The following is a 10,340-nucleotide window of genomic DNA, read 5'->3' on the forward strand; positions in this document are numbered from 1 at the left end:
CGAAGTAGATAAAATCTTAGCCAGCTCTGCCCAGGCTCCCTCCTTCCCAGTGGATAAGTGGGACTGACAGCCCCAGGCCAAATGGGAACATGAGGTGGAATTCAAGGGTCTCTCATTCTTCCTATTTAACCCAAGGCCACGGGGGTGGAAGGAGCTGCTTCGTATTTCCCCTGTTTTCTATTTAGGGATAATTGCTCCACACAGCATTGTAACTTCCATGCCATGGGCTCTTATGTTCCTGCTCTTTTTTTTCCTCCCAGAATATATGATGCAGGTTCTGTTTGTGGACTGCTTTAATAGCAAGGTGGCTGAGACAAAGTTTACTCAATAAACTTGCTTTTCCCCTTGAGCAGCTTGAGCTTAGATAAACGGGCTTTAAAGTCCCGCTCTAGCGTGGGACTAGGACTGTTTACCATTCATCATTGTTAGTTAATTGCAGTTTGCTTAAATATTTAGTTTGGATTAAGTTCTTTTATTCCCTTTTCTTTAAAAATAATAAATAAAGGTGTGTTTAGCCATGTGGTAAAAGGCTTTTTAGAAGGCTTTTTAAAGACACTGCAGGGGGGAAGCTCCATAAAGTTCTTTATTTATATTTTGCATTTAAATTATCTTATTTTTAGTCTGCTGTGTTGTTATATTTGTAATTAGCCAGGCTGAAGCAGCAAGGACATTTCACTGTTTTCTGTCGAGGCTGCAGACATTTTTACTCCTTATTTCAAAGAGAAAAACCCATTGAATCATGGACTGTCCATAGCTGGAAGGGACCCACGGGACCATCAGCCCCTGGCTCTGCAGGGACAGCTCCAAATGCAATTTTTAGAGCAGGTTAAAGGCACCAAACCCAGCTGGGGGCCCGCAGGTGGATTTGCTCCATGGGAGAGGACAGGGGAAGGGCAGTTTGGGGAAGGAAGGGCACCAAGGAGGATTCCCAGCCCTGTGAGGTGTCCATGAGCAGGGTGAGGAGCCGAGTGCCTGGGCCCAGGGCAATGAGCAGCAGGAAACTGCGGGGACGGGCTGGGGGAGGCCTGGCAGAGAGCAGCAGAGCACTGAAAGGGCCTTTTTTGGTTCAAACTGCCGTGTTCCACAGCAGCAGTGACCCAGTCGTTACGTAAACAAGGGTTTAATTTTGGAACTTTAATATTTCATGGCTTAAGTTTCCTCCCCTCGTTCACACAGGGCCTGGCTGGCAGAACTCTTCTCACCGCTGTTATCAGCCACTAAAGGCATGTCCTGTGCTCTGCTCCAGCTCCAGTCCATGAATATTTCATGAATATTTGGTTTTGGGACAGTTCTGTGCCCCAGCAGGGCTCTGCCAGCCTGGGCAGGGTTTGGAAGGTGCTCCCAGCCCGGGTGGCTCCTCTGAGCCCAGGGAGGACAAGGAACACCAAAGGCTGTTGGTTTCTTTCCATATTCTTGCAGTGAAGGTGCCACAGGTGTCCCCTGGGAGGGGACAGAAGCTCTGCCTGTCCCCTGCTGCCAAAGGCAGAGCTGGATTCTCACCTGCGGTCCAGCCCTCCCTCCTTGGCTGGTCTGTTCCAAACCAGCAGAGAATTCAGGAACAGGAGGTAAATTCCATCAGAAGTGCTTTGAAGGAAGGAGTTTCCATGGAGATGGGGACTGGGTGGTTTATTTCAGGTTATTAGGAGGCAGCAGGTCCTTCCCAAATGAACCTGTGTGGTCTCCATCCCACGACTTCTGCCTTTCCTTCCCCCTGGGCTGCGCTGGCAATGGTGGTTCCATCCTCTCCACTCATGGAATGGCTGCAGCTCCAGCTTGGAACCATCCCTGGACCGTTCTGAGCATCCCCTCCCATCCCAGTGGGATGGATTTCCCTGTCTTGGGTCTGTGAAAAGGATTTAGAGAAAGGTTTGGGTCGGGGGCTTTCAAACTCACCTCATTCCACCCCTGCCATGGCAGGGACACCTTCCACTATCCCAGGCTGCTCCAAGCCCCATCCAGCCTGGCCTTGGACACTTCCAGGCATTCACAGAAGTCAATTTTTGTTCTTTGTGCTGCAGGAATTACCTTGGTATTCCGAGAAAGAAATATTTGCCTTGAAGCTGCAATGGAGCATTTCCCTTGTGTTCCCAGACTTTTCCTACCTGGCTTTCCCTGCCACAGCATTCCCAGCCAGCTTCCACTCCCACAGAGCACCGGGAGAGGGAATAATGGGGACTTTGCACCTTTCAATGTGATTTAATGTGCATTTCTCAGTGCTGGGCTGTGCAAGGGGCAGGGATGTGTTCGGGCACGGCCTGGAGCTGTCCCTGCTGTGCTTACCTGGCACCCCCAGGTGCTGTGTGAGCCTGGCCCGTCACGCTGCCAGCCCTGCCAGCCCTGCCCTGCCCAGCCCTGCCCTGCCAGCCCTGCCCAGCCCTGCCAGCCCTGCCCTGCCCAGCCCTGCCCAGCCCTGCCCGGCCCTGCCCTGCCCTGCCAGCCCAGCCCAGCCCTGCCAGCCCTGCCCACACCTGCCCAGCCCAGCCCTGCCCTGCCCAGCCCTGCCATCCCTGCCCAGCCCTGCCAGCCTTGCCCTGCCCAGCCCAGCCCTGCCCAGCCCTGCCCAGCCCAGCCCAGCCCTGCCAGCCCTGCCCAGCCCAGCCCTGCCCTGCCCAGCCCTGCCAGCCCAGCCCAGCCCTGCCAGCCCTGCCCAGCCCTGCCCAGCCCAGCCTGGCACGGAACTGGCACGGGGCAAGCACGGGGTGAGCCCTGCCCAGCCCAGCCCTGCCCAGCCCTGCCCTGCCCTGCCAGCCCTTCCCAGCCCTGCCCAGCCCTGCCCTGCCCTGCTGGGGCTGCACAACCCGGCCTGCCTGGAGCTGCCCCTACACACAAGGGTGTGATGGGAGGGACTGGGATGTACTGGGATGTGCTGGGATGTACTGGGGTGTACTGGGGTGTGTTGAAGTGTGCTGGGGTGTGCTGGGATGGGCTGGGATGGACTGGGAGGGACTGGGATGTACTGGGGTGTGATGGGAGTGACTGGGGTGTACTGGGATGTGCTGGGGTGTCCTGGGATGTGCTGGGAGGAACTGGGATGGACTGGGGTGTACTGGGAGGGACTGGGGTATGCTGGAGTGTGATGGGGTGTGCTAGGATGTGCTGGGATGGACTGGGATGTTATGGGATGGACTGTGGTGTTATGGGGTGTGACGGGATGTGCTGGGAGGGACTGGGATGTACTGGGCTGTGCTGGTGGAGGATCCCTGGGCCAGAGCAGGGTGTTAATACCAGGGGGTGACGGGCACCTCTGTGACATAACTCTGGTTGCCATGGTTACAGGTGGAAATCTGGGCTATGGGTTACCTGGGGCCAGTGGCACACGGAGCAGAGCCTCCCGTGCCATTTGGGGACACCTGAGGGGGTGTGAGCGGGGCTGGCGGCCACCAGAACCCCCTGAGCCCCCAAACTAGAGCTGGAAACTTCCCCAGAGCTCCCAGACAGGAGGGGCAGAGGGGAGCAGCCCCGGGCATGGCACGGCTCGGGCGGAGCAGCCTCCTGTGACAACAGGCAGGAGGAGCCAGCCCCAGCCCTGGCACCTTCTGGCACTTCTGGATGCTAGCACCCCAAATTGGGCTACCCACATTTGGGCAACCCACGTTGTAAGGCTGCAGCCTGGGCCAGTGGAAGACATGCCTGCCCATGGAACAAGATGGGATTTAAAGTCCCTTCCAACCCAAACCATTCCATGATAATTTATTCTTATTTTCTCAGGTTTTTTTTGGGAAGGATCAGTATTAGATGCTGGCTCAGAGGCTTAAACCCAGTCCTTGCCCTTCCTCAGGTGCTGGCCCTTCCTGCAGGATGAACGAGAATCCTCAGCTTTTTTTTCCCCTTTAAATGAGTAAAATAGGCTGGGAAGGAGCTGGTTTATGTGGCGTTTTTTAAGAGGAAAAGAATTGGCAGGTACATGAGCAAAGCTGAAAGTATTTTCATCTGTTTTGGTTTGTAATGCTTAATGTTTTGTTTTCTACTTGACACGCTATTCAAAGTAATCACTCAAAACAAAGTTCTCCCATTCTGGTAAGGGGAAAAAAAAAATCTGTGTTGGGACTAATGAGATTAACGGCAGGTACACGAGCAAAGCTGAAAGTTTTTTCATCCGTTTTGGTTTGTAATGTTCAATGTTTTGTTTTCTACTTGACACGTTATTCAAAGTAATCACTCAAAACAAAGTTCTCCCGAGTGTGCGGCTGCTTTGGGAGGCACGACGGGGCTTGGGAAATGTGCCGTGATTGATGGGGGAGCCTCAGCCCCGCTCGCAGCCCCGCTCGGCCCCGCTCGGCCCCGCTCGGCCCCCCTCGGCCCCACTCGGAGCCGCTCGGCCCCTCTCAGCCCCGTTCGGCCCCGTTCGGCCCCACTCGGAGCCGCTCGGCCGCTCTCGGCCCCTCTCAGCCCTGTTCGGCCCCGCTCGGCCCCGTTCAGCCCCGTTCGGCCCCACTCGGAGCCGCTCGGCCTCTCTCGGCCCCTCTCAGCCCCGCTCGGCCCCACTCGGAGCCGCTCGGCCTCTCTCGGCCCCTCTCAGCCCCGTTCGGCCCCGCTCGGAGCCGCTCGGCCTCTCTCGGCCCCTCTCAGCCCCGTTCGGCCCCGTTCGGCCCCGCTCGGCCCCGCCAGACGCGCTCGGAGCCGCCCCGGCTGCCAGGGAACGCCCCGAGCCTCAGCCTCGCTGCCACGCACAGCATTTATTCTGCTCCGAAATTTAAAAAAATAAATAAATAAATAAATAATCCTGAAGTGCTTTTTATTACCGAAAATTATCATATTTGGGATTATCATATTCATCAGCTCGGCTGGCCGGGGTGTTCTGCTGCTCCTGATGGGATTGGTGCTGGCAGCGCTGCCTCAGCTTTCTCCCTGCCTCTTGTCTCAGCCTGGAAACTGGGATTGGAAATTATTTTGGCCGGGGATAAACTGGCCTAAATAATTTGCTTGTACAGCGCTGAGCCACTGTGGCCTCTGGGTCTCAGCTGAGCCTTCTGGAGGCTTCTAAAAATAAGGAGTTCTAAGCTATTATCTTTTAAAATGCTTGGAAAAAAAGAGGGGGCAAGACGAGGATTCTTTCACAGTTGTTTTGGCCTCAAACTGCCAAGATTTATTTTTTTAAAAATGTGTTTTCTTGATCAGTTCTCTCCATAGCCTTTCATAAAAAAATGGCTCATAAATTTAGGACAGGTGTTTTGTACTTCTATAGCAAAAATTATTTGAAAACCACCACTAACTTCTAAAATCCAAGCTACCAGTAATAAAATGAAAATTGATCCTAAAGCCATATTTTTATGCATGAGTTGATTACTCTTCCCAGCCTGGAATTATTTTGCAAACACAGCTCAATTAGAGAATGAACTTTTCTATTTTTTTCCTAAGAAAAAATAGACATTGTCATTTTTGAAGATATTTTGGATTTTTTTTTCTTGCCTAGCTAATTCTCATTAATCTCATTAGTCCCAACACAGATTTTTTTTTCCCCTTACCAGAATGGGAGAACTTTGTTTTGAGTGATTCCTTTGTATAACTCACAAAGTAGAAAACAAAACATTAAACATTACAAACCAAAACAGATGAAAATACTTTCAGCTTTGCTCATGTAAAAAAAAAAAAAAAACCACATAAACCAGCTCCTTCCCAGCCTATTTTAAGGTGAAATCACCCCATTCATTTAAAGGTGAAAAAAAAGCTGAGGATTCTCGTTCATCCTGCAGGAAGGGCCAGCACCTGAGGAAGGGCAAGGACTGGGTTTAAGCCTCTGAGCCAGCATCTAATACTGATCCTTCCCCAAAAAACCTGAGAAAATAAGAATAAATTATCATGGAATGGTTTGGGTTGGAAGGGACTTTAAATCCCATCTTGTTCCATGGGCAGGCATGTCTTCCACTGGCCCAGGCTGCAGCCTTACAACGTGGCTTGCCCAAATGTGGGTTGCCCAATTTGGGGTGCTACCATCCAGAAGTGCCAGAAGGTGCCAGGGCTGGGGCTGGCTCCTCCTGCCTGTCCCAGGCTGGGCTCCCCTGGCACAGCTGGTCCCAGTGGGCACAGGGGTTCTGCTGCTGGCCCAGCAGTGCCAAACGAGCTGCTCAGGAATGCCCAACAGGTTTTTTGTTGGTTTGTTTTCCCGTTTGTTCATTTCCCAGCGGGAAAATGTTGCTTTGTTACGCGACAAGGTTGGCAGAACTTTTAATGGGAAGTTTTTGTGTACCCAGGGTGCAGCTCCAGGCAGCTGGGAGGTGACAGCAGGAGGGACAGGCAGGACTGAGGGACAGCCAGGAGCTCTGCCCTGGCCCCATGGGACTTCTCTGGGGGAAGCCAGCAGGGCTGTGCAGGGGAATTTCTGCCCAGCAGCCCACAGGGAGCAACTGCTCCGCACTGAGTCTGTCTCATTTAAATAAAAACAAAATAAAAAAGCCAAATCCTGGATCTGCATTTCAATGCAAAGGGCGATTGAGCCCTAAAAGTGTAAATGGAAATCTTTTCTGATCAGTTCTAAGCAGAAATCCTGTTGCTCCTCAGCACATCCAAACCCTTATCCCCACTGAGAGCTGCCTGCCAGCCTGGACACGATCCTGCCTTTCTCAGGGCTGGGTCCTGGCATTCACCATGACTTTGATTTGTACATAAAACATCCCATCAGGCTCAGCTGGACATTTAAATAAAGCTCATGCTGTTCCCTCTGTACCTGCAGTTGTTCCTCAGGTAAATCCAAGATGTTAAAATTTGATTTCTGCCACAGAAAATAAAAGAAACCCCAGAGCATTCCCTCCTGGTTTCTGATTAAACAAAACTAAGTTGTTACAGCTGAAGGCATTCATTTTCTGACTAAATATTTAAATTGGTAATTAATATCCATCCCTTTGGTGGGAAAAGAGCTGTTTGCCAGAGTTTCCCAGAGTGAATGGGACAAACAAACTTACCAGAGTTTGGAAAACAAGAGGCTTAAATCTGTTTATTTCCCACTAAACATTTTGCAACGCTGCTGACAAGAAGCAGCCAGAGGAGCAGTCAGAGAAGGAGAGAAGCAGTCAGAGGAGCAGAGAAGCAGTCAGAGAAGGAGAGGAGCAGTCAGAGGAGCAGAGAAGCAGTCAGAGAAGCAGCCAGAGGAGCAGTCGGAGCAGAGAAGCAGTCAGAGGAGCAGAGAGCAGTCAGAGAAGGAGAGAAGCAGTCAGAGAAGGAGAGAAGCAGTCAGAGAAGGAGAGGAGCAGTCAGAGGAGCAGAGAAGCAGTCAGAGAAGCAGTCAGAGAAGGAGAGGAGCAGAGAAGCAACCAGAGAAGGAGAGAAGCAGTCAGAGAAGCAGTCAGAGAAGCAGTCAGAGAAGGAGAGAAGCAGCCAGAGGAGCAGAGAAGCAGTCAGAGGAGCAGCCAGAGGAGCAGTCAGCTCGGAGCACTGTCCCAGAGGAAATCAAACTAGCCAGGATTGCTGGCACAGCCCTGCTGCGGGGTTTAAGCAGAGCCTGGCACGGCAGGAGGTGCCCAGGGCTCGATCTTTGGGCAGGGAGGCCGCGGGAGCTGCAGCCGTGCCCGGCAGAGCCCGGGTCACAGCAGAGCCGATCTGCAGCGGGGAGTGCGGCTAAGCCGGGCTGGGCAGCTGGGGCTGCAGCCAAGGCCAGCAGCAGGGACACTGCTGGCACTGGCACTGCCACTGGCACTGGCACCCTCCGAGCCCCCAGGTTAGGCAAGGACGGGCACCGAGTGCCCCCGGCCCCGCTGCGGCCACCCGGGCACGGAGCCCCGCTCCAGTCACAGCCCCTGTGCCCACGGGAACCTGGGCAAAGCAGAAGTGTGGCTGTAATTGGGATTAATCTATTTTTAGCAGGCTGTCTGCTGCCCTGTCCACGCTCCAGCTGAGATATTTAATTCTGTCCAGCTCGAGTGGCACCCAGGACTGATTTTTCTTTCCTTACAAACCTTTAATTTGTTTGTTGTTCTGTTTTGTTTTGTTTTTTTAATTCATTGCTATTCCTTGTTTTGTTTTTTTTAAAAAATCTTTCCCCCCCCCCCTACATACAATAACTGGAAAATCCAGCACTGAAGCAATACAAATGTTGCTGTATTAAAAAAAAAAAAAAAAAAAGTTATACAACGTTTACTATCATTATTATTCATTTTACTATGGAGTTTGGAAACCTCGTCATAGATCAGGAATGTGTTGTACCCTGCGCTGCACAAACAGCACAGAAGGAAAATTGCCTCTTCCAAGCTATATTGGATAAAAACACACAGTGATACCAAGAGGATTTTGGTTAAACAGCAGCAGGACAAGATGTTAAAGCCATCTCTGAGCACCTCACCATTTACTGACCCCGCATTTAAATACCTGCCGTTCGTATCTTTAACCTTTTATGAGGTATTTGCAAAGGGAACTTCGAGATTAGCACTTGGGAAAACACCCTGGAACACAGCTGGACCGACATCAAGAGGCTCCTCCGGCCCGGGAATGTTTGCCTTTCCCAGATCCTCCCGCCCGTGCCAGGGCAGGACCCGCTGCCCGGGGATCGGTGCCTTCAGCAGAGCACGGGGCAGCTCCTTGGGCTTTTCCTGCCCATTGGGAAGATGCTCCGCAGGGAAAACCAGGCACCCGTGCCGAGAGCTGCCCCGCAAACCCAGCCCGGGGCCGGTTCTGTGGGGTTTGGACCCTGCTGGGTTCGGACCCTGCTCGGTTCGGACCTGCCCGGTTCGGACCCTGCCCGCCCCAGCTGTGCCGTGCCGGGCCGGGGTGACTCACGGAGCTGCGGGTGCTGAGCTGGAGCGCGGCTATTTCCGTGCTCCCCCTGCAATCCCTGCTCCTCCGGCTGCGCTGTCAGGCACCTCAGCACCCCCGCCGCCTCTATTCTTAGCAGCTAATAGCTGAAATAATTCCTTTTGTCTCCGCGCTGTTGGCTCCTTGCTTTCGCTGCCCCCACAGCCGCTGCCAGCGTGGGGAGGGCGGCCGGGGGTCCCGGGGATGGGGGCGGTGTCCTTGTGCCCACCGGGAATTCTGGTGTGGGCTGAGCATCCCAAATACCCCGGCCCCGACTCCAACACGAAGCGGTGCTTTGAGGCAGCCGGGATGTAAATGCGGTGCCACCTCTTTGAAAAGGATCCTGGCTCTTCCAGCTGGGTTTCTTAGATTTCACCGGAAAAATTCCAGGTTTTCAGAGGGAGGGCCAGGTTTTCACCTGCGGGCTCTCATTTCAGTGCCTGCTCTGCGCCGTGGGCTGGGTTCGCACCGAGAATGCAAACGCTCCATGCAAATGCGAGTCCCCAATGCCAGCACAGCCGTGCCAGCACATCCCCGACAGCGCCCGGGAGCGAGCCCGCACCTCTGGCAGTGCCAGCTGTTCCACACAATTGCCTTGAACCACCTCCCGAGGGGCACCGAGAGCCCCCCGCCCCGCTCTTTGTGGGGCTGTCAGCTGTGCACACCCAAACAGACGCACGGAATTGGCTTTGGAACTGTCTGGGAAGGGGTTTGTTGCTCTTTATCTGCCTGCTGCTCTTCCTCCTGCCGCTTGGGACCCCAGGGAAAGCAGCAGAGTGTTCCAAATGGAACAGGGTGCCCAGAGCACCCCTGGATCCCTGGAAGTGTCCAAGGCCAGGCTGGATGGGGCTTGGAGCACCCTGGGGCTGTGGGAGGTGTCCCTGCCTATGGCAGGGGGTGGCACTGGATGGGCTTTAAGGTCCCTTCTAACCCAAACCATTCTGTGATTCTGCTGGGCTGGTGAAGAAAGGACTCACTGGCCAATTCTCTGGAATTCACTAAAGAAGCTTGTCTGGAAAACAATAAACCTTTTGGAAAGAAATGAAACCTGAATATTTGTTGAGACTGTCCCTCACTGAGGCTGTGTTTGTAAGGATGAAGTATCACTGGCAAATCCAACAAGAGCTACCCCACACCAGCACTTGAAAAACCGACTATTCTGCATTTTAAAGCAGCTTTTAAGCCTCTGGCTTGGTAAAGTGAAGAAACTTTTCCACTGCCCCGTCCACCTTTGCCCGATTCTTTGCTCCTTCCGCTGGTGCCCAGCCCCTCCCGCGGGGATGTGCCAAGCCTCCCCTTCCACGGCTGAGGTCGAGGGGTTACAGATTTACAGCTGCCCAGACTTGCTCCAGCCCGGGCAGGAATTCGCTTGGCATGAACGAGGCCTTTGGATTATTTATCTCAGCCTTTCAGTGAAACAGGAACATGCCCTGATTTTAACAATCGTGCTTCCTGCGCTGGGGGAAGGTGTGGCCGATGGCATTTAAACCGAAACCCGAGCCAAGGCTTCCCCGGCAGGAAGCTGGAAGTGCGGGCAGGACCACGAGGGTTTCCTTCAGCACTCAAAACACCAAGGGCCTCCCTCAGGTCGTTTTATCACGCCCAGCAGCAGTAATGAT

The sequence above is a fragment of the Agelaius phoeniceus genome, chromosome 25, assembly GCF_051311805.1.
Source record: "Agelaius phoeniceus isolate bAgePho1 chromosome 25, bAgePho1.hap1, whole genome shotgun sequence".
Taxonomy (NCBI): domain Eukaryota; kingdom Metazoa; phylum Chordata; class Aves; order Passeriformes; family Icteridae; genus Agelaius; species Agelaius phoeniceus.